Here is a 24,501-nt window from a genome sequence, read left to right as displayed (position 1 = left end):
CTCTGTCTGACCATCACCCTATACCTCTATCAATCTATACTAATCTAAAATAACCCTTCCCAGACTCTACCCTCCTCCACCCCTCCTGGCTCACCCCAACCCCCTGTTTACAACTATTATCTCCCAAACGACCCTACTAAATTCCCCCTAATTCATCTCTCCTATGACTCATCCCAAACCCCATGTAACTACTATGATCCCCTAATCCCTTTCTACAGACCCTCCTATCCTCCACCTCTCCTTTACTCATCCCAAACCTCATCTTACTACTATGATCTCCCAATTAACACTTCTAGATTCTTCCCTCCTCTACCCCTCCATTAGTCTATTCAAACCAACTAACAGACTCACATGTCCTCCCCTCAAATTGACTCATACCTCACTATACTAATACTGTACTCATATATCCTTATACTAATCTACCACTAATCTTTTTGGGTTATGGAGTAGCGTGCTAATCTCCGATAAGTGCTTCAATGCCTCTTGAGGGGTAGGAAGTGCTATATAAATAAAATTACAATTAGTCTTTTAGAAAAATACAGTGTACACTATTCTGCTACTGCAATGGTGTTCACACATTTGAATGCTGCGCTCCCCCTCCCAGCGGATAAAAAATATCTTGGCAGCCATTCAGAATGACAACATTTTTTCACATAACGATGATATCTGTTAGATCTGACATCGTTCGGGTGATCATCCCCCAACTCTTTGCTTGCCTCGCTCCACTTTTCTGACACTGTTTTTGCTGGTTTTAGGACTCTGTGCACTTTACCACTGCTAATTAGTGCTAAAGTGCACATGGTCTATCCCTTAAACATGGTAACATTGATTCATACCAAATTGGGATATTTGATCTACTTGTAAGTCACTAGTAAAGTGCACTACATGTGCCCAGGGCCTGTAGATTGAATGCTGCTAGTGGGCCTGCAGCACTGGTTGTGCCACCCACATACTTAGCCCCCTAACCATGTTTCAGGCCTGCCATTGCAAGGCCTGTGTGTGCAGTTTCAAAGCCACTTCAACTTGGCATTTAAAAGTTTTTGCCAAGCCTCAAACTCCCCTTTTTCTACATATAAGTTACCCCTAAGGTAGGCCCATAGGGCAGGGTGCTATGTAGGTAAAAGGCAGGACATGTACATGTGTGTTTTATATTTCCTGGTAGTGAAAAACTCCTAAATTAGTTTTCGACTACGTTAAGGACTGCTCCTTTCATAGGATAACATTAGGGCTACCCTCATATACTGTTTGAGTGGTAGGTTCTGGTCAGGTAACCAGGTCATATTTAGTATGGCCAGAATAGTAATACAAAATCCTGCTTATTGGTGAAGTTGGATTTTATATTATTATTTTAGAAACGCCACTTTTAGAAAGTGAGCATTTCTCTGCACTTAAAATCCATCTGTGCCTTACATCCTGCCTCCAATCCACGTATGGCTGGGCTGGTTGACAGCTTCCTTGTGCATTTCACCCAGACAACCACAAACATAGGATACTCGGTCCAACCTGCACTCATCTGCATACTGGATGGGTCTTCCTGGAGTAGGGGGGTGGAGGGCCTGACACTTACATATCAACGGCTAGTGGCCTGCCCTCACAATGGACTGCCAAGCTCCCTACTGGGACCCTGGCAGACAGTCCTGTACTGAAAGATGCACTACAAAACCACTCTTTGAAGTCTTGCCCACTTCAAAGGCATTTTTAGGTATGTAAACTGGGTCTTTGACCCTACCAAATCCGACGCTTCTGAACCAGATTCTGCAACCTGTCAAGAGGAACTACCTGGCTGCCCAAAGGACTCATATGGACTGCTTTGCTGTGAAGGATTGCTGCCTTGCTGTTGCTCTGCTGCCTTGCAGGCCTCTGACTTTGCTGAGAAGTGCTCTTCAAGGGCTTGGATTGAGCTTGCCTCCTGTTTTCTAAAGTCACAGGGCCAAAAAGCCTTCAAGGAAACTCCTTGTGCGCCAAAAATCGATGCACAGCCTGCTGGAAATGATGCACAGCTTACCCTGCAATGAAAAAATTGCAGCACAGCCAAACTGGAATAACACAGCCCGACTTCTTGAGCGAAGATTGGAGCAGCGACTGCGTTGTGACCGGAAATGCGACGCACGGCCCTTCTGGATTGACGACAGCTGAGCCGGAACAACGCAGCCCGACTTCCTGAGTGAAGAATCAGCGCAGCACCTGCCGTGCTACACGAAATTCGACGCCTCACCTAACGGATCGATGCAAGTCCTGTGACTTCTTCCCACACACCCAGGATTTTTCCCCGCATCGTCCCTGGGCATCAAAAGAACCCCGCATTGCAGTGAGGATCCAAGACTGCATGCCGGAAATCGAAGCAAAGCCCCTTGCAGCGTGGAATAAAAAAGACACCTCGTCTGTGCCGCATCGGAAAATCCGTTGCACCCCTTATTTTTCCACTCATCTCCTCCTATGCGGTCTCCGTGCCTGGCAATTTTGACGCAAAGCAGTTACTTTGTGCAAACAAGAGACAACTGTTGATTTTTAAGATCTAAGACTTTTTTTAAACTTGCAAAAGTGATATCTCAACTTGTGCTTATTGAATCTTGATTGTTTTGATCTTAATTTAATCAGATAAATATCCTATATTTTCTAAACCTGTGTGGTGTATTTGTGTGGTGTTTTCACTGTGTTATTGCATTGTTTATTGCACAAATACTTTGTACATTGCCTTCTAAGTTAAGCCTGACTGCCCAGTGCCAAACTACCAGAGGGTGGGCACTGGATGATTTGGATTGTGTGTGTTTTACCCTGACTAGGATTATGGTCCCGATTTGGAGCTTGAGAACAGGGTGAATCACCAGGATGCACAAATGATCACTATAAACCATACCTAACCAATTTCTCAACTGAGATATGTTTCTTGGTATTCCCAATAGTATAGAATTCTTGTTAAAGCCTTGTTTGCTTTTGCAGTTCAGGGAGCTGAACTGGGGACGTGGATACAGTTGAAAGGCAGAGATGAGCGTTGTGCTAAAGAGACAAGGATTGACCAACCTGGTGTTTAAATACATGGACTATGTGAAGGATTTAATGCTAGACTACTATTCAAATAACAAGGTATTTCTCATTTTGATGACAATACTGCAGTGAGCAGTGTAGTAGGTTTATTGCAATTGATTTAGAGATCCACACCAGTAGCTAATAAAACTCATTGCTTAAAATACTTTGTGCTAAAGAAGTAAAGAAGACTTCATCTCTGGATGTACTCAAAAAGTCCTATTTGCCACCCAGAAACATTGGCAAAAAAAGTCTAGTTCTATCCCCGATCTTTAATAGCATCACTATTCATTAGAACTTTTATCACCAGTTTCTCCTCTGGACATCCACAGAAATTGTTAGGCCCCTTTTCTCAGAAGAACGTTCTGATGAAGAAAAATGCTGAATGAATCCTATGCACAGTGGTGTTGCCCTGCCTGCTACAAACTTGACCTGAGGAGTCTGTATCCTGAGGTGACTGGCAAGATCTTGTGCCAGAAGTAAGATGAACAGAGAAAAGGTTAATGAGGCTTTGTTGGGTGGAATTGCCCTTAATGACGCTTGCAAATTGTATGGTGAATTTTGCAGTTTGTTCCCCAAGCATTTAAATCTTTAAGCTAGAGATACATTCTGTGTTTCAACCAACCCGACTCTACAAATCAGCATTCATCTGGAGCCATAAAATGTACTTTCAATTACACTGATATCTCCTGGCAGCACTACCTGGATCACTGAATCTTGGAACTGTCTGCACCAGGGATACATTCTACCTCTCACAGTTGAAACTTGTAGAGCAACTCACTGTTCAACACTACCTCAGTCTATCTTCACCTTTTTCCACCCTCTTTGAGTCTGAGACTCAGAAACTGCAACACCACCCTTAATCTTCAGTTTCCACCGAGTGACCCAACAATTTAGAATCAGCTGTTTGCATTGTTCATGCTGTAGGACTAGAACGCTTTCCTTCCCCATTTGTAGAGATACACAGTAGGGTTGTGATAGAACATTCAGTAAAGTCAGTTCCATTGTGTTCCAAGATCCATCCCATTCTGGTTTAAAGTTAAATCTAGATGAATTGAGAGGCTGCCAATGCAAGCTATATCCAGTTTCACATCCATCTTAACTTATGCTTTAGCAGTTTTTGAAAATATTACCCAGTATTTGGGAGATTCTTAAGTATAGTGTCAACCATGTGAAACACAAAAATAGTAAATGGAAATTGAAGACACATATCTCAGGTCTCAGGCAAAGCTCAATTTACATGTTTGAGAATGGTCATAACACACAAATTTGGGAACATTGCATGCATTAATTCACATAAGATAATAAAGCTTTCTCACTTCTCAAGAAGAAGGGTGGTCTTTTGTTGATCCCTAGCACCTGACTCCACTAAATCAAAATTTTCAAACTGTCTACGTTTCTTTCTTGGTTTGAGGCTTTCCTGTTAATTGTTTTTTTCCTGTTTTGTAATAAATTTAGTGGATGATGTACTCTTTTGTTTAAAAAGTTAAAAGTATTATGATAGCTTTGAACAAAATGGTGTGGTCTTGATTATGATATGACATTTATTGTTATTTGAAAGCACCCTACTGATCATGGTTAGTGGGCTACATATCTGATAACTGTGGATTCATAGACTTGGTATTTCTAGAAATAGTTTTTTTAATGATTCAGGAACTGTTGGATTTTGTAGACATTTAGAGTTTTCCTAATTTTCCACACTAGTTCTGAACACACAAAAACTATTTAAATATCTTCAAATGAGGAGTTCTTAGCAGGTGCTTAACTTTAATGACAAGGTCCAATGTACTTTTTGAATTAGAGGGGGGGCTTTTAGGATAGCTTTAAAAAATTGTGAATGTGCGCCCACCGTCCATGGCTCATTCAAAATTGGGAGAAAGTTCATATTAATGGTGGTAGAGATGCTTCAGGCTCAGGGAATACTTTGGAGTTACATTTCCAGTGCAACAATTCCACCATGCTAAACAAGCTTTCTACATTTTCCAAATTGTTTTCAGAAATGGCTCTGCTATCCCAGCAGGATCTTCCTTAGAGTGTTAAAATGTCCTGCCTCTGTCAGAGGAACTCTTAATCAAATAGGCATCTTTCATCTTCAGTGGCGTGCCAAAGTAAATCGTTCATTACTTTGTAAAATCTAAATGTACTGGATGAAGACCAACTGCTTGAAGCTTAAGATGGAACTGCCGATTTTTTGGAACAACACCTCTCCATGAAACGACACCTGCTGGCTTTTCGGACCCACACCGACAGACCATGCCCACAACCTAAACATCATCCTGGACAGCAAACTTACCATGAAATGTCAGATCAATGCAGTCTCCTCTGCCTGCTTCAAAACCCTCTGCATGCTCCGAAAGATATTCAGATGGCTGCCTGTCAGTACCAGAAAAAACGTCACTCAAGCCCTATTCACCAGCTCATAAGACTACAACAACACGCTCTACACAGGAATCACCATCCAACTCCTGAAGAGACTTCAGACAATTTAAGAATGCAGGTGCCAGACTCATCCTCGACCTCCTCAAACTAGACCCCAAACCCAGGAACCTCCACTGGCTTCCCTTCTAGAAAAGATGCCATTTCAAGATGCTGACACAAGCATACAAGGCCCTCCATGACCAAGAACCAGCATATGTCAACCATTGCCTGAACTTCCGCCAACCCTCCAGATACCTGCACACCCCCCTCTCGCACTTGCCTACACTCCCTATATCTGCAGAAGCTACAGTGGGGGACGATCCTTCTCCTATCTTGCTGCCATGTCCAGGAACGACCTTCCCATTCACTTCCGCACAGCATCTTCTCTTCCGGAATTCAGAATGGGCTCAAGACCTGGCGTTTCCACTGATCTTAGCTAGATTATTGCTCCTGGATACTCTAGCAGTTGATTAGCTGCACTTGATAAGTCTGAGTTGATTGATCGATTGACTCTTGAACAAGTGTTTGGGATTAATCAACAGGCACAAATTGGACATAACATAACAGGTTAGTTTAAATAAATCTGGAGAAACATCTGCATCATTTGTTTTGTCACTGGACAGAAGTTTCAGAGGTGGATTTAGGGATCTGAAAATTATATATGGAGAGATCATTATCAGATTTGCAGAAAGGTCAGGAGCAGTGGGATTTTGGCTGCACTCCTAGTCGTTACAGAAGTAACATGAAAGTGTAATCAACAACATATACTCTGTAAAGTGAAGCATTAAAATGTATTATTGAAGGTGCATTCACCATAGACGCGTATTATTTATGCATGTGTGGGTTAATGCTTAGCTTTTACATGAAAATTGTTGTAGTTCTCATTTATATTTACACTTGTATTTTGAAATGATGCATTTATTGGAAAACGCAATACATATGTAGACATAAATACATTATCCATGTTTTGCATTCATTCCGATACTAGGTTTGCAATTCTAATTGAGTATTAAACGTGCATATTAACAATGACATATTAATAAGTTAGCATGAGTAGGCCTTCATTTTAATGAGTGAAATGCATTTTCTGTACTTTGCATGTTCTTCTTTTGCAAGTTCACATTCTTGATTTCTTAGCTAAAGAAAGGAGCATTGTGTATTAGAGATAGAAAGGCCTAAGAAAGGAGATCTTGGAATGGATTGGAAGATTTCATGAGCAGAAGAAGCCTCCTATTAATTGCCTACCTGAGGAGAATAAACTCAAAGTTAACCTGGTCATTAGAGTTGCTGGGATGGGAGATTCACTCCATGTTGCAAGTGCCCTCTGTGAGAAAGAGAAATAATTTTGTTTCCGGTGACGTGTTCAGAAGGTACAGATGCTTCTAGAACTTTCCATTTTAAGTTAGTGTTCACATTGCTAAAGTTATGGCAGATTCTTTTAGATTTGGAGAGATACAGACCTCTTAGCACCCCTTGCCTATACAGCACATCGTGTAATGCTAAGACTGGATTATTTATCTTTGAAGACTTCTATTGGAGTCTTTGTGACGCTGACACCTACCTTGCTTCATTCTTGAATCCCTTGAAATCCCCTTTTGTCCTTATTCCTTTATTTAGTTAGAACCTAAACTAGATGACTTCTAACTCGTGCATTTTAAGAAACAGCAATCCAGATTCCCTTAAGGAATGTCAGTTTCTGTTTCTTAGTCTCTGTATTGCTGTGACAGTATTTTTTTGTATGTCTTATGCTATTGTGATTGAACTTATTCTGGCATTTCAGATTGCTGGTTCTGATTCTGTACAATCTGATTTTGATATGTGCATATATTGGAGTGATTACTGATTTGAAATAAATTCACTAAACTTCAGTATTGATTTTAGCCCTCTTTCTGTGGCCAAAGCGGCTTTATGACTGAAAAATTAGTTACTAACTTTCTTGCCGCCAAGGCACTCCAAGACTCATCAGATGGAGACTACCAACCACTTCTGTGTGCACCCTTACAGGTCTTATATTCAAATTGCTTAAAGAGAAGCAACCTGTCATTCATCAGGTGCTAAGTATATGCAAGCACAAAGCCTATTATAACAAATACTATCATTTCTAGAGTAGAAAACTGCTGTGGAACACACAAATTGTTGCAAATGCCTGCTGCATTTACCATGGTAGATTGTTAATATGACCTTAATTATCTCTCCTGGACCTTGATTAGAAAGTATTTCAACAGCAAAGAGAAAATCCCAATAAAGAATGAGTTAGGAAGTATATAAAAGAAACATGAATAGTGTTGTGAACCACCTGGAGCCTAGAATATGAATTGAGAGGCATATTTAAAAGAACTAAACAGAAGAGGTAGGCCGCGTGGAGACATTCTTAAGCTTCAAGATTACGACTGGACTGATGTCCATGGCTATTTTTAAAGGTCCTGAGACTTAAAAAAGATTTCATGCCATGCAACCAGTAAATGTGCTACCTGTTTTTTACCTAATAATGGATCACAGGGCCTGTACTTATTTGAAGATATAGATGGTGAACAAATAGAATTCGGCATTAAAGAAAGTGGGAAAATGTGTTGAGGGTTAGCTTAAGAAAGCACTAGCGCAGCACAAAGAGAAAACATCTATTGCAGTGAAGCCCTACAGTCCTTGTTTCTGTTCCTAGCCCATTACCACAGGAGTCTGCAGGAGGGGTTAATGGCGTGGTCAGACGTGTTAGCACGTCTGACCTCAATAAGTAAACTTACAAGGGGACGCAAATAGGTTGATGAACCTTTTGACTCACAGTTAAGATGTTCTTACCTTAGCTCCAGTACATAATCAATAACCAATAATCATTAGAAATCAATAACATCAGTAATCAATGGAGTCAGCATTTGTCACGCACCATGACCTCTCGGTCATGAATAACCACGTCATTTAGTAAAAGTTAGACTATTTATTTCCCTATATTAACAATGCTAAGGTTATTTCGATTCATCTCAAAATCAAATGAAACACATACAGAAACAATACTGGCTGTCCAAAGCAGCGGAAGAAACGTAATCTAATCAAAGCTTGAACTACAACTCATTCTAAAGTTATGATGCAAATCAGTAACAAAGTCAACTGTGTCAATGTGATTACATACATGAAGTTTAGCAGAGAAATTCATCAAGCATTAATCCCTGTTATCATATTTTCATTAGTGAGGATCCTTAACTAACACCACATTAGCATCAGCATGTTGGGCTTCATGCAAAACAATTTAGTAACACAAATTTGGAAAAACATCTAACTATGGCTCTATCAAAACAGTGCAGTTGGTACCTAGAAAGAAAAAGCAAATGCATCAATCAACAGTCTAGAAATCATACCTATCCTCTGGGTGGATCAGCAAAGCAGAGTTAATCTTCGTCCTCAAGACATCAGTCGATCAGCAAGGCATCAGGATTCAGCATCAAAGTTCTGAAAATGCAAAGTCTCTAAGCATTTTAGATTAGCACATCTGTTAGAAATGGGGTCTTTGGTTGGCAGTCAGGTTACCCCTTGTACTTGTACAAGCAAGGACCCTTACTCTAGTCAGGGGAAAAGAGAATAACCCTCAGCTAACCCCTTGCTTTCCCCCTTGGTAGCTTGGCACAAGCAATAGGCTTAACTTCAGTGTGCTAGGTGTAAAGTATTTGTACCAACACACGCAGTAACTTATTGAAAACACTACAAACTGACACAACAGAGGTTTAAAAGAATAGAAAATATCTATCTAAACAAAACAAGTCCAAAACAACAAAAATCCACAATACAAAAGTCAGGTTATCAATTAAAAATCTAAAAGAGTCTTCATGTAGTTTTAAACACACACTAACACTGTTAGCGTCAAAATGTACCTTGGGTGCGTCAAAAATAACCCTGCATGGGCGAGTGTGCGTCAAAAATGGCTTGCGATGTGTCGATTTCACTCATGAGCGAGACCTTGTGTCATTTCTGCTTTCGTCGGGTCAGGGTGCATCGTTTCTTCTCTCCGCAGGAGAGCGATGCGTCGATCCGGTCAGCACTCTTGGGTCCGGGCAGGCCTTGCGTTGTTTTTACATGCCCAGTGGTACTTGCGGCGATAATCCAGCCGCACGATTATCCAAAAACCATGCAGCGTGGGTTGCGATCTCACCAGCCTCCATCAGCGATGCTGTGCATCGTTTCTCCAGCTCCATGTGTCGATTCTTCAGTCCTGTTACAGGCGAGTGTTGATTTTCAGTCACAAAGCCGATGGTGCGTCGATTTCCCGGCTGCAGATCGGAGTTGCGTTGAACTTTTCCCTGCACGGTGCTCTGTGCGTGGATTTCCTCCTCTTAGGCTGCCAGCTTCTCCTTTCAGGGTCCCAGGAACTGGATGGGCACCACAGGGCAGAGTAGGAGTCTCTCCAGAGACTCCAGGTGCTGGCAGAGAGAAGTCTTTGCTGTCCCAGATACTTCAAACAACAGGAGGCAAGCTCTAAATCAAGCCCTTGGAGATCTTCACAAGATGGAAGGCACACAAAGTCCAGTCTTTGCCCTCTTACTCTGGCAGAAGCAGCAATTGCAGGATAGCTCCACAAAACACAGTCACAGGCAGGGCAGCTCTTTTTCCTCAGCTCTTCTCCAGGCCGAGGTTCCTCTTGGTTTCCAGAAGTGTTCTAAAGTCTTTGGTTTGGGTGCCCTTCTTATACCCATTTTCTCCTTTGAAGTAGGCCTACTTCATAGTAAAGTCTCTCTTGAATGTGAAATCCTGCCTTGACCAGGCCAGGACCCAGACACTCACCAGGCGGTTGGAGACTACATTGTGTGAGGGCAGGCACAGCCCTTTCAGGTGTGAGTGACCACTCCTCCCCTCCCTTCTAGCACAGATGGCTCATCAGGAAATGCAGACTACCCCCCAGCTCCCTTTGTGTCACTGTCTAGTGTGAGGTGCAACAAGCCCAGCTATCACACTGACCCAGACAGGGAATCCACAAACAGGCCGAGTCACAGAAATGGTATAAGCAAGAAAATGCTCACTTTCTAAAAGTGGCATTTTCAAACACACAATCTTAAAATCAATTTACCTAAAGATATATTTTTAAATTGTGAGCTCAGAGACCCCAGACTCTACATGTCCATCCGCTCCCAAAGGGAATCTACACTTTAATCAGATTTAAAGGTAGCCCCCATGTTAACCTATGAAAGGGACAGGCCTTGCAAAAGTGAAAAACAAATTTAGCAATATTTCACTGTCAGGACATATAAAACACATTATTATATGTCCTACCTTAACCATACACTACACCCTGCCCTTGGGGCTACCCAGGGCCTACCTTAGGGGTGTCTGACATGGAAGAAAAGGGATGGTTTAGGCCTGGCAAGTGGGTACACTTGCCAAGTCGAATTTACAGTTAAAACTGCACCCACAGACACTGCAGTGGCAGGTCTGAGACATGATTACAGAGCTACTTAGGTGGGTGGCACAACCAGTACTGCAGGCCCACTAGTAGCATTTGATTGACAGGCCCTGGCACCTCTAGTGCACTGTACTAGGGACTTACTAATAAATCAAATATGCCAATCATGGATAAGCCAATTACATACACATTTTGTAAAGGAGCACTTGTACTTTAGCACTGGTTAGCAGTGGTAAAGTGCCCAGAGTAACAAAAACAGCAAAATCAGAGTCCAGCACACATCAACAACCTGGCAAACAGAGGCAAAAATTTAAGGGAGACCACGCCAAGGATGAAAAGTCTAACAACGTCCCTTGTCAAGACACACTAGAAAATAATAACCTTTTGGCCGGGAAGAAAATGGGCAATGGCAGTGTCTTCTCTCCGTGCAATCCAGTTAAGTCAAAACTAATAAAACTACCCCCCAAATCCCTATTGGTCAGTTAATCGTATGTTCACACTTTGTCCAATAAAACTAAAATCCCAAATCTATGAATTCTAAAATTTCTCCGTGCACATGTGGCTGATTGGTTTGTCTTGCAATGTCCTCATCATCTGGCTTGTCAGGTAACAATATTGTTGCAGCTTCCACTCCAGTCAGTATCTTCATTGTTCTTGTCCTGGGAAAGTCAGTCTCACACACATTACACCTAAAATGTTACATTGGTAGGAACATCATCTTCTAGCAGTCGGTTCTCATGAGAAAGCTTCAGTTATGAGAACATTTCAACAATACAATAGAATCATAGCTTAACTCTCTAGGACAGCCATTTTATTAAACGTTAAGAAATACACTTTTTACATGAGGCCTGGCAAGTAGGCCAGGGCACTCCCTAAGTTAAGGCCTACAATTAATAAAACTAAAGCATACTACATAACCCTTTATATGAGATATTACTACATTAGTCAAACATATATTCAACATTTCATAATATTAATTCATTAATTAGTACATTTCATTAACATTGGTGGCCATTCTTCGTGTTCACATTTTCAAATGCGTGCATTATTGTTGTAACATTTTCTACACAAACTTATTTATTCAGAATACATCAATACTCATTAATAGTTTTTATTAATACACCTGCGCTGGCAGACGCCTGCCATATAAACCCCCCTGATTTAAGTAAAGCCTGGTGTGCAGACTCACAGTGCTGCCTAACACTATGGGGTTCGTAATTTTATGCTGCCTGCACTAGTACGGCCGGTGACGTTAAAATTATGCCCCCCTAAAAAAAAACTTCGGTGCCCTTTCTGATATCCATGTTTGTTCAATGGCCAGCGATGCTTTATTGGTTTAGTAGTTCAAATGTAGCTTCAAAACCAATACACATAGAAAGAATAATTCGATGGAGGTGAATGGTGGGTCTCTTGATATGAGACGTTCCTCCTGTCCTGGGGATTATGGTGAAGTTAAGTGTTATCTGAAACAAATGGCTGTTTTTGGACACCAACGAATACGTTGATTGTTGTATTGACTGCATCTATCGTTTTCTGTTGGAGGTGTGGTGCGCTGTAATGCAATAACAATCGAAAAGATTCTGCCCTCCACGTCAGTCTATTTGTTGATTTGTTTATGTCTCAGTCAAAGAACAAAAAACAAATTCAAGAAGACGGTGCTAATCAATCTGTTGAAAAAGACATGCAAGGTGATTATTAATTCAGAGCTGTGATCGGTTCTTCTCTTAGTATTTGTCAAGCCGAGCAACAGAATAAAATTGTGTTAACCTATTCGGTCATCAGAAAGGTTTCCTTGACAACCAGAAGAGTTTGGAACATTCTGTTCGCTTGTCTTTAAAAATAACCTCAGTGAAGTCAGAGATTCTTGGGAATACTAACCTGTTTCACCTTCTTACTTGCAGAGATGACGCCGTGGCCGCGGTGCGTAGCATGCACTTAGTTGCGACAGTTACCAGGAGGCCCTAATTATAGGCCAATATATAAAGCTGAACATTTGTGAAGGATGTGTGCATTATTCGCACTGTGTCCAGTGTGCAATACTGGAGACAACACACAAACACATTGCTGAAGAACTACTACAGTGGAAGGTAACCTTTGACAATGTCTCACTGCGCAGCGCACACGAGATAGACATCTTTGGGGAGTTTACGCAGGCCTAATGACACATCCGAGCATTAGCTATGCTATCTCTAGTTGCTATAAGGCTCCAAACGTAAACACGTTACTCATCCTTTACCCAGGTGCTATATTTCTAGTTGTAGTTTTGACTCCCTTGAGGTGAAAAATATATTAGTCCGATTTATGACTCATAAATTGGGATTCACTTAGAAACAGCCACGTCTGTTCCTCTTTGTATCTTCTTTGAATCCATATCTTTTGACCTAATACGCAGAATGACATGTTTGCCCTCATCGTCCCGACAGGACCTTCAACAGTACAGGGACAGGACCATATTTGTAGAGAGAAATTAACAGAACACCGCACAACATATTGATAAATAACAATAATTCACTTAGTCACACTATTTCTGTTCAGTTCAACAATGGGGCTGTGTTGTGACGTGCTCTTGCACAGTTATAGCTGCTGTGGCTGTGCCTGCCTAGTTGTTTTTTTTTTACCTTTCATCCCTAGTGTTAAAAATAAAAAACAACATGCCAGAAGCTTAAAGATCAAAGACAATTGTCATTTCAGCTGACCGGGGCTCTCGCTAGAAAATGGTTGGTTGTAGTTGAAAAACTAAAAATACCTAAAATAGAGTGTGTGTGTTTATATATATATATATATATATATATATATATATATATATATATATATACACATATATATATATATATTTCCAAATACATTTTAATCGCTGTATCGCCGCCTCTTAAATGCGGTCGGTCCGTGGAGGGGTGGCTAGCCCCAAATATTCCAACTCACACCGATGCCCACTAATCGTATTTTATAGAGAAGTGAAACCTCGTACCACGGCCACATAACCAAGTGTGCCTCATTTATTGTGACAAATGGCAGAAAGAAACAAGACGCGTTTCGGAGCAAAGCTACTTGCTCACGAGTGCAGTTTGTCAAAACATTTCGAAAATCAATTCACATCCTATATTGTCATCCTTTGCCAAACCCATTACATAAACATAAAAGAAGGACTAAAACAACACATTCACAGTATTATCGATTACACATGGCGGCCATTTTTTAAATGGACTGTTTCTCAATCATAAACTACTATCCCTCACCACAAGCAAATCAAAACATAACCTATGTTCATTTTACAGCATTACTATTGATCCCCTTACCATTACCCCTTATTATATTATCAAAAAAAAATCTATACATTATAGAATCATGCCTTAGGTGGTATTATTTGCACAATTATGAAAATAGAAAAAAGAGATATGTTTTATATAAATGATAATACTTATCATAACATTTCTTGAGAGCATTCCCAACTCAATTTCGGGGACAAGATATAATAGGTCTTCTGCCTCCATCAGTTTGTCACAAATACTTAATTTCCTGCAACACATAAACAAGAATGTATAATATATACTATATAACACAACTATTATCAAATAACCCAGTACTAGTCACCTTTAAAATCATAAAAACAAAATTAATAATATGCCCTATGTGGATAATCACAAACTCTCTCCATGCTCATTAATCATACCTATACTATTGTATTAGCCTAGATGAGCTGAAAGTTCTTCATCCATGTTCAATCCCTTGGGATGAAGGGTCTTGTATTTAATGATTAATTTAGATTCAAGCCTTCGCAGTTCTTTTTCTCTGATGCGACCTCTTATGTATAAGGGAACATTATCCAAAACACAATATTTTAACAAATCTGTATTTTTGCCATGATGACTCTTGCAAAGTGTCTTGCAACTGGATACTGCTTATCTTCATTCTTAACCGCTCTAAAATGTTCCAGGATTCGTTTTTTTGCCTTGTGTATTGTACTACCTATGTAAAATGTATCACAAGGACATTGCAATGCATACACCACAAATTCCGTGTTACAGGTAAGATGTTTTCTTATTAAAAATGGTTTAATTTCTTTGGAGAATACTATTTCTCGGCAACTCGTACTAAATTTACAAGCTTTACACATACCACAGACATTTGAGTATCAGAATTCAGTTTTTTCTGTGAAATTAATGCTTCATCTCGATTGATTGATGAAACCTTCCTACAAGCACTTTCAATAATCTTTTGTTGAATAACCTCTCTCTAAAAACCTCTCCATTTCTTGATGGAAATCCGTCTCCTCACTGCAGTTTCTTCTGCCTCTAAGTAACTCCCCATAAGGTATACTCTCAATAAGCTTTTTTGGATGGCAACTTTTAGCATGCAAAAGACTGTTGCCAGCTGTTTTTTTGCGAAACAAGACACTGACAAGATTAACACCTCACACCTCTAATTTAAGATCTAAAAATTCTATTTGAGTGGTATGTATATGTGCTGTGAATCTTAAATTCAATTGGTTGTCATTCAATTCCTTTATAAATGCTTCCACTTGTGCCACACTTCCATTCCAGATACAAAATATATCATCAATGAACCTTCACCAATGGACAATATGTTCATCAAATTGGTCAATATTATGAACCACCTGATCCTCCCACCAGCCCAGGTACAATCCCGCATAGCTGGGAGCGAAACAGGTTCCCATCACTGTCCCTTGGGTCTGTCTATAGCTCTTATTATAAAAAATGAAAAAATTGTTAGTCAAACGTGTTCATCATGCTAAGTAACATCTCAGTGTGTTGAAGATAACGATCTAGCTCTCAGAAAATGATGGCTAGCTTGAACCGCAAGTTCATGTGGAATAGAGGTGTAAAGTCTTTCAACATCCAAGCTCACTAATAAGTATTGACTATCCCATGTTATACCTCCAAACCTGTTCAAGACGTCGCTTGTGTCTCTAATGTAAGATGGTAAAGATTGTACAAATGGCTGCAAGAAGTAATCTACATATTTATTTTCTAGAGCACTATCTCTAGATGAGACTATTGGTCTCCCTGTTGGATTAATAGGGTCTTTGTGTAATTTAGACAATAAGTACATAGCTGGTAATTTAGGAAAGTCACATTTAAGAAAAAGATATTCTTCATTTATGATTAATGATAAATCTTTCCAAGTATTTAATTTCTCTAAATACTCAGTATACGCTTGCACATAATTTTGTTGAGTTGTTACTTCATATTGAGTGGTGTTCTTGAGTTGTCTTAAACCCTCCTGTAAATATTTATCTAGGGGCCAGATCACCACATTGCCACCTTTATCAGATTGTTTAATAACAACATTATGCATACTCCTTAATTCATTAATAGCTTGTATTTGCTCTTTCTTCAAGTTCTTATGACTTACTTGCTTCTTTTTATCTATTCTCCGAAATTCCTGTATCATACAGTCCTCAAAAGTGTCAATAGACCCTTGCACTATCTGAGGACAAAATATCAATTTAGGCCTGAAATTAGCAGTCGTTTTACATTTGAAATCTGTTCTGAAGCCCTCACTTTCATGATTTTTGATAGGATCTTCTAGCCAACCCACATTACCTACAAGCTCTCCCATTGTCTGTAGAACAGCTAAATCACTAATCAATAAATTGGATGGAGCCAAGCTCAAATTACTCAATTCCCTACGGGACTTGGTGGCATGCCAAAATTTGAGTTTCAGTTTTCTTATAAAATGAAATAAATAAATTCTAGTCTGCGTGTAATCAAACAAGGCTGTTGGACAAAAAGACAAACCTAAGGACAGTACTTCTTTTTGTTTTTTTGTCAAAATAACATTTGATAAATTAACGACTGTCAATTTGTTTTCTGATTGGAGGCATTCTGCGCCCTTGTGCGAATTCCCACGTAACTCTCGTTCTCGTATAATTTTCTTCTATCTTTTTTGCTCTTTCTGCCTCCTCTTTCTCCTCTTCCTCGACCTCTGAAATCTTGCGTTCCTCCTCCTTTCTGAATATTCATTCTTCCTTGCGCCATAAGGTTGAACTCCTTTAAAATGTTGGACTTTACTGATGACACATCAGATTGATTAGACACATCGCTTTCACCTGTGTCAGTCCCACTGGCTTCTAGTTGTTTTTCAATTGTACCACTTAATGCTGGAACTTGGGCTGTTACAGTCTGTTGTTTGATAGTGGATTGATTGGCTTCTTGTATGCAACTGCTGTTTCTTAAATGGTCAAATCTTCGCCCAAAGGTTAAAATTCGACCCATCTCATAATCTACTTCATCTCTTTGGAATTTACGTTGTTTCTTGGCCATCATTTTTTCTTCCAATTTATTTAAACGTTCATTTAATCTTGCTGTCTCTTTTTCAAACTCCTCTGCAGTACATTTTTCTCTCAAGGTTTCAGCAATTTGATCAATTTGTACTGCCAATTTATCAACTTCTTGCTGAGCGTACTTGATTAGTATCTTAAGCATCCCCATTGAACAATTATGATTATTCAACATCCATTCCTCAATCATATGAGGATCAGGATTAGCCTTATTGGGTAAAGTAAAAATCCTTAGCCCCCTAGGAATCCGATTTCACTCTATATATTTTTGCAACGTGGTTTGCCTCCCACCATTTAGCTTTTTCACGTTTTGAGATTTTCCACAAATTGTCCCATAATTGTTTTGTTGCCTGACCTTCATTGCCAATACCTGATGAATATTTATTATTAGAGGCAACAAACAATTTTTATGCTACTTCAATCCTTCTGTTTTGTCTTAAAGCTGCAATTTGAATAATTTCCTTGTTAATACTTGTCAAATATTGCTTACACGCTAAATCATAAGACTTTCAATAAAGAAGTCTTATGTGTTGTTTTAGTCCTTCTTTTATGTTTATGTAATGGGTTTGGTCATGGATGACAATATAGGATATGAATTGATTTTCGAAATGTTTTGACAAACTGCACTCGTGAGCAAGGAGCTTTGCTCCGAAACACGTCAATGTTCTTTCTGCTATTTGTCATAATAAATGAGGCAAGCTTGGTTATGTGGGCGTGGTACGAGGTTTCACTTCTCTATAAAATACGATTAGTGGGCATCGGTGTGAGTTGGAATATATATGTGAGTTGGAATATATATATATATATATATATATATATATATATAAAAATATCTCACTCAACAAAAATCACAGGTGATCAAGAACTTTGTTTATCGAAACGCGTCGGGTGGTGGAGGCACACACTTTTTTCAAATAAACAAGCTGATCAATGGACCTCCTGGAGTGCGATGTCTATTTTTTGTTGAATGATTTATTACAGTTTGGTCGTTAACTCCTACTTCTGCACCAGGAGAAAGAGCAAAGAGCAAGCAGTCTGGAATGTTGCCATTTGGGGGACCATTTGCCCTGGTCACCCCTACTGACTCTTGGCTGTGCCCTGGGTACTACTTACCAGTCCCAGGGCCAGTGCTCTGTGTAAGGTGGATATGCAAATTAGGCTAATTATAATTGGCAAAGTTAACCTACCTATAAGTCCCTAGTACATGGTAGGGCATGGAGGTTTAGGGACCCCAGCATAGGTAGTGCCCCCATAGGTACACTGCTGAGGTGCCCTGTGTCATTTTAAAGGCAGGCCTGCCTTGCTGGCTGCTTTTAAATTAAAGTTACATGCAAATTTGACTTTGGAATTAAAAGTAGTTCCAAAGTCTTAAACTACCGTATTTTTACATATGTCACCCCTAAGGTGTGCCCTATGTGCCCCCAGGTCTGGGTGCCATGTAACTACAGGGAGTGCAGAATTATTAGGCAAATGAGTATTTTGACCACATCATCCTCTTTATGCATGTTGTCTTACTCCAAGCTGTATAGGCTCGAAAGCCTACTACCAATTAAGCATATTAGGTGATGTGCATCTCTGTAATGAGAAGGGGTGTGGTCTAATGACATCAACACCCTATATCAGGTGTGCATAATTATTAGGCAACTTCCTTTCCTTTGGCAAAATGGGTCAAAAGAAGGACTTGACAGGCTCAGAAAAGTCAAAAATAGTGAGATATCTTGCAGAGGGATGCAGCACTCTTAAAATTGCAAAGCTTCTGAAGCGTGATCATCGAACAATCAAGCGTTTCATTCAAAATAGTCAACAGGGTCGCAAGAAGCGTGTGGAAAAACCAAGGCGCAAAATAACTGCCCATGAACTGAGAAAAGTCAAGCGTGCAGCTGCCACTATGCCACTTGCCACCAGTTTGGCCATATTTCAGAGCTGCAACATCACTGGAGTGCCCAAAAGCACAAGGTGTGCAATACTCAGAGACATGGCCAAGGTAAGAAAGGCTGAAAGACGACCACCACTGAACAAGACACACAAGCTGAAACGTCAAGACTGGGCCAAGAAATATCTCAAGACTGATTTTTCTAAGGTTTTATGGACTGATGAAATGAGAGTGAGTCTTGATGGGCCAGATGGATGGGCCCGTGGCTGGATTGGTAAAGGGCAGAGAGCTCCAGTCCCACTCAGACGCCAGCAAGGTGGAGGTGGAGTACTGGTTTGGGCTGGTATCATCAAAGATGAGCTTGTGGGGCCTTTTCGGGTTGAGGATGGAGTCAAGCTCAACTCCCAGTCCTACTGCCAGTTCCTGGAAGACACCTTCTTCAAGCAGTGGTACAGGAAGAAGTCTGCATCCTTCAAGAAAAACATGATTTTCATGCAGGACAATGCTCCATCACACGTGTCCAAGTACTCCACAGCGTGGCTGGCAAGAAAGGGTATAAAAGAAGGAAATCTAATGACATGGCCTCCTTGTTCACCTGATCTGAACCCCATTGAGAACCTGTGGTCCATCATCAAATGTGAGATTTACAAGGAGGGAAAACAGTACACCTCTCTGAACAGTGTCTGGGAGGCTGTGGTTGCTGCTGCACGCAATGTTGATGGTGAACAGATCAAAACACTGACAGAATCCATGGATGGCAGGCTTTTGAGTGTCCTTGCAAAGAAAGGTGGCTATATTGGTCACTGATTTGTTTTTGTTTTGTTTTTGAATGTCAGAAATGTATATTTGTGAATGTTGAGATGTTATATTGGTTTCACTGGTGATAATAAATAATTGAAATGGGTATATATTTGTTTTTTGTTAAGTTGCCTAATAATTATGCACAGTAATAGTCACCTGCACACACAGATATCCCCCTAACATAGCTAAAACTAAAAACAAACTAAAAACGACTTCCAAAAATATTTCGCTTGGATATTAATGAGTTTTTTGGGTTCATTGAGAACATGGTTGTTGTTCAATAATAAAATTAATCCTCAAAAATACAACTTGCCTAATAATTCTGCACTCCCTGTATAAGCAGGGACCTTCTAAAAATAGTTTTATAAGCCCTGGTGAGGTAAAACAGCCAAATTCGTTTTTCCCTCATTGTAGTGAATGTCCTCCATAGGCTACAATGGGGAGACTTTATTTTAATTCCCCTTAAGTAACATATACCAGACGTTTGGTATCAAATTAATTGTTATAATAAATCCCACAACTTCCAGTTGTTGGATTTAATATAACTTGTTCAGGTAAAGAGTTTTAAACTTTACCTGAAAAGTTGCCAACTTCAGCCCTGCAGTGTTTCTGCTGCTGTGCTCTGATTGGCCAGCCTCTGGCAGCCTGGCCAGGCTGCCTTGATGAGATGTGAAGTGGCCTGGCTCCACACAAAGAGATGTGCCTGTGGGAGAAGATCTCCCTTCAGCCGATGGTGAGGCAGGAAGGGGGAGGGTTGCCAAACTGGTCTTCAAAGGCAGAGGAGGACATTTGGAGTAACCCAGCAACACCCCCACATCCTGCAAACCCAGACAATTAGGTGCCCCCTTGATTAGATTAGGAGAGGGCAGGAGAGGGGTGTGTTTAGGATTTTTGCCACACCAGTGGGTGGGCTCAGCCAGATGTAACCGCCAAAAATCACTTTCAGCCATGATGGATTTTAGAGGAATGTTGCTCCTTGGGACTGATTTTTGCCACACCTCCCAGGAAGTGGTCACCACAGGGGAAGGCCCCTGCCCCTGATTGGAGAACTAGGACCCCCCTGTTTTTCACCCAGGAGCAAGGATAAAACTGGCAGACCTGCACCCATACCTCAGATCCCCATCAGATTCCAACAAAGAAGAGCTACAAGAGAAGAAGGACTGCCCTGCTGGACCCCTGCCCTGCAGCTGGACCGTGCACTCTGAAGGACTGCACCAGCTTCACACTTGGGCTTCACCACAAGAAGGACTTTGCCTGGCTTCAACTGGTTCAAGGAGGGACTCCTTGTTTGCTACAGGTGAAAACTTGCTAACCAGAGTCCCCTGCACCAACTCCTAAAGAAGAAACCAACCAGCTGACCACTGTCCAGTGGCCAAAAAGTAGTTTGCGCCAGGTGCATTCTAGGAGTTGTAGTCCACACCCCCAAGGAGCATCTCAGAGCTTCTGGAACAATGGGGTGAGCTGTGGACCCCAAAAGAACCTTAAAGAAACATCTGAAAGAAGATCCGGAAGTTTGGAGAACTTTGGAGAACTTTTGGAAAAAAGCTCCATAGAGGGACCGACCCGCCGCGGCAACTCTAGCCGGCTTGCCTCAACCGCGACCCGGCCTGACTTACAGGTTCATCCCAGTGAAGAAAATCTCCAAAAAAGAGACTACGTCTGAACATAGGAAGTTGACCGGGACCTCCCAGCCAGCGTATCCGAGGAGGGCTCCAAGGGCGTCAGATCAAGATCCAGGTTTGCCCCGGTCGAAGGATTTTCACCTCAAAAAAAGCGACTAAGTATGAAGGTAAAAATCTCCACCGAGGGCTCCCGCGATGCGCATCCGAGGAAGAGTTCCAGGAGGTCGGATTGGACTGGCAGGTTCGTCCAGCTGAAGAAAATCTTCAGAAAAACGACTAAGTCCTAAGGTAAACTTTTGACCGAGGCCTCCCGCGGGCTGTAGCCGAGCCAGGCTCCATCGCGGTCGGCCTTAAACTTTGACTTTGCCTCAGTCGAGGTGCAGCCAGGTTGGCGCTTTTTGTTTCTAGGCGTTAGAAAACAATAATTCTTTAAAAATTAATATCTCCGATTTCCCTTATCCGATTTTATTCGTTTTTGTGTCATTTTAAAGATATAAATATAATATATTTTTATAAATTGATTTTGGATTCTTAAACTGTTTCCTGTGTTTTATTTAATTACTGTTTTGTGATATTTGAATGCTTTACACTCTGTCTCCTAAGTTAAGCCTTGTCGCTCGTTGCCAAGCTACCAAGGGTTGAGCTGGGTTTAATTTACTGAGACCTAACTGGACCTAAGTGGAGGTTGGTGGCCTATTGCTAAGTGTAGGTACTTACCTGCCCTTACCAATAACCCATTTTCCAACATATATAAATATACATATTAGTTTAAATCACCAAAAACTCTCATCCGTGGCACAGTAACTTTTTACAAGCCACATAGAGGTCATAGATGACGACAGCACACTCTGGTTCATTTCACCATTTTATTTTATTTTATTATGTGCTCAACAGGGTTTCATGTCATGGCAATATATATATATATTGTTAAACAAAAATATATGGCAAGGCACTCTGTTAGGAATTAATTCTTAATTCTTCAGTTTATTCAGTGCAAAATATATAGCATAGTTAGGACAAACGTTTCCCATAGATGAAGCATCCTATGTTTTGCTAATTACTTTGGCGCTGTTTGATGAATCTTCATAAAATTTTCAAAACTAGTTTTCCACTCACTTCAGCTACTGTGTTGGAAGTTTTGGGGTGTGGTGGATGATGCACAAGATTAATCTAATAACAATATAGAAACCAATCAGGATAAAGTCAATAATAGATTAAAATATCTTCAATCCCAAAGAGCCAAAAAAACTACCCCCAAATATGCCCAGATGCTGTTGAGGCCCAAGTGAGTTCCACTTTCTATCTTGGGTAATTTCTTTGTACTCTCCTTAATGTAATGTACAATTGTGAAGACCCACTAACAGATAATGTAAAGCTGTTCTATTTCAAATCAGTATCTTGGTATGGGTATCCATCTGTTTTCATACTAATCCAAAAGCTATAGTGGTGGAATTTACTATTCCTTCTAAACTTTCTACGCAGACCTCTCCCCTTTTGTCACTAAAAGATAATCTAAAGTAATTTATTTCCAATCAGCATCTTCAAGTGGGTATCAGCTCAAGAATGGTGCAAGCCAGTGCAAAACACTTTGATGCAAAACTGCATTAGTGCAGTTTTGCACCAAAAAGTATAAATTTGCCCCAAACTATCTGAGTTACCACTTGGCTACAGTAGTGGCATCTGCACAGGCAGAGGGGTATGCATCCACCCATTCCAAAAACATACACAACACGATGAGGACATGGGGTAGTTCACACATTTAAGTAGTTGAATAAAGTCAATCTGGATGTGAGTAAAGGGGCCCAGAGGGGGAGGGTGGGCAGCAGGGATGGCCTTAACATCTCTTCCAGTATTGCATGACTTGCACGTGGCATAAAAATTCCCAACACATTTGGGCTATAGAAGAAAAGAAGAGTACAAACTAATCAGTTGGAGTGGCATGTATCAGAGTGCTCCACCAACATGGGCTGCCCATGATACAACCTGTTGAGGCTGGAGAGTTAGTAATTTCATTGCAACCACATGCCCATTGTTGTTTCTCCACCTCCCCTCAGCGTGTCTTTTACATTGGTGCTTGATCCAGGATTGTTTTTTATCTTATGAGGCTTGCTCCTGTAATTGAGACAAATATTTTAACATCAGGGAAGCAAATAAATGAGCTTTCACAATATACATAGCATCATGAGCAATTTTAAACCAAGCAGCATTATTAGCAGCTTAAATGACTAGGCACTTACCTCTCAATCATCGCTGGTGAGCATCCCACTTTATCACTGCCACCATTTCTAGCAATTACAAGGCATTTAAAAGATTCAGAATTTATTGTCTTTTTTTGGGGGGTACCTGCCAAGGTCAAGAAACATTGTGGCAATAATAGTGTAACCCAAAGCCAAGAGTACTTTCAGTCTGTGCATACACAAACAGTATTTTCCTTGGACAAGATGCAATCCCTGGTAAAAGCTATGAGTTATGCAACATGGGCTGATTTCACTGCTAGTAGATGACAGCTTTTCACAGCTTGAAATAAAGTGCAAACAGTATAGCCAGCAACTAGAGTACCTTCATGATTTCAAAGACAAGATCCATTCATTGAGGGGCATAATAGTTAAATCAGCTTCACAACCTGGGCAGTGGTTAAAACACAATCATGTGCATCTCCATCCTCACTGGTAGGCATCAAAGAAACAGGGCTCAGAGCAGGGAAGTGGATCCGAGTAATATGAGGTCGTTAACAATAGTGTTTCATATTAGGGTATTTGTGTTATAGAGAGATGCTGAGTATTTACAGTGTTGTGGAGTGCAGCCTCAGAATGGTGCGCAGTGACAGTTATTGAAGAACTTCACACAATATTTTCAGAGGCTTCAAAAAGAATTACAGCAGCTGCAACAGACCATAAACAAGGTGGAGTGCAGCCATGACTGGTTTCAAAGTGGAGGAGTTATAGGTGATGGGTTTTTTCTGTTCCATGTAGTTTTTTACCATCACCTCCAGTGCGAATCCATTTAGTTCATAACAGTACTGGGAAAAAGGTTCAGCACAATCAGGGAGCCTAAGGCAGTGCAGAGGTCAATGCTTGCT

The 24,501-nt window shown here is 40.7% G+C and overlaps 1 protein-coding gene and 1 pseudogene across 3 annotated transcripts in view; one reads left to right on the top strand and one right to left on the bottom strand.

The window, feature by feature from the left end:
* LOC138253137 (solute carrier family 2, facilitated glucose transporter member 10-like) overlaps positions 1-9,623 on the bottom strand; it is a 54,314-nt pseudogene extending 44,691 nt beyond the window's left edge.
* GABRB1 (gamma-aminobutyric acid type A receptor subunit beta1) overlaps positions 1-24,501 on the top strand; it is a 1,685,242-nt gene that overhangs the window by 985,875 nt on the left and 674,866 nt on the right. The gene's annotated exons all lie outside the window — the stretch shown is intronic.

The sequence above is a fragment of the Pleurodeles waltl genome, chromosome 1_2 (assembly GCF_031143425.1).
Source record: "Pleurodeles waltl isolate 20211129_DDA chromosome 1_2, aPleWal1.hap1.20221129, whole genome shotgun sequence".
Lineage (NCBI taxonomy): Eukaryota > Metazoa > Chordata > Amphibia > Caudata > Salamandridae > Pleurodeles > Pleurodeles waltl.
Note: the sequence above shows the minus strand (reverse complement) of the source record. Positions and strands in the feature narration are given on the sequence as shown.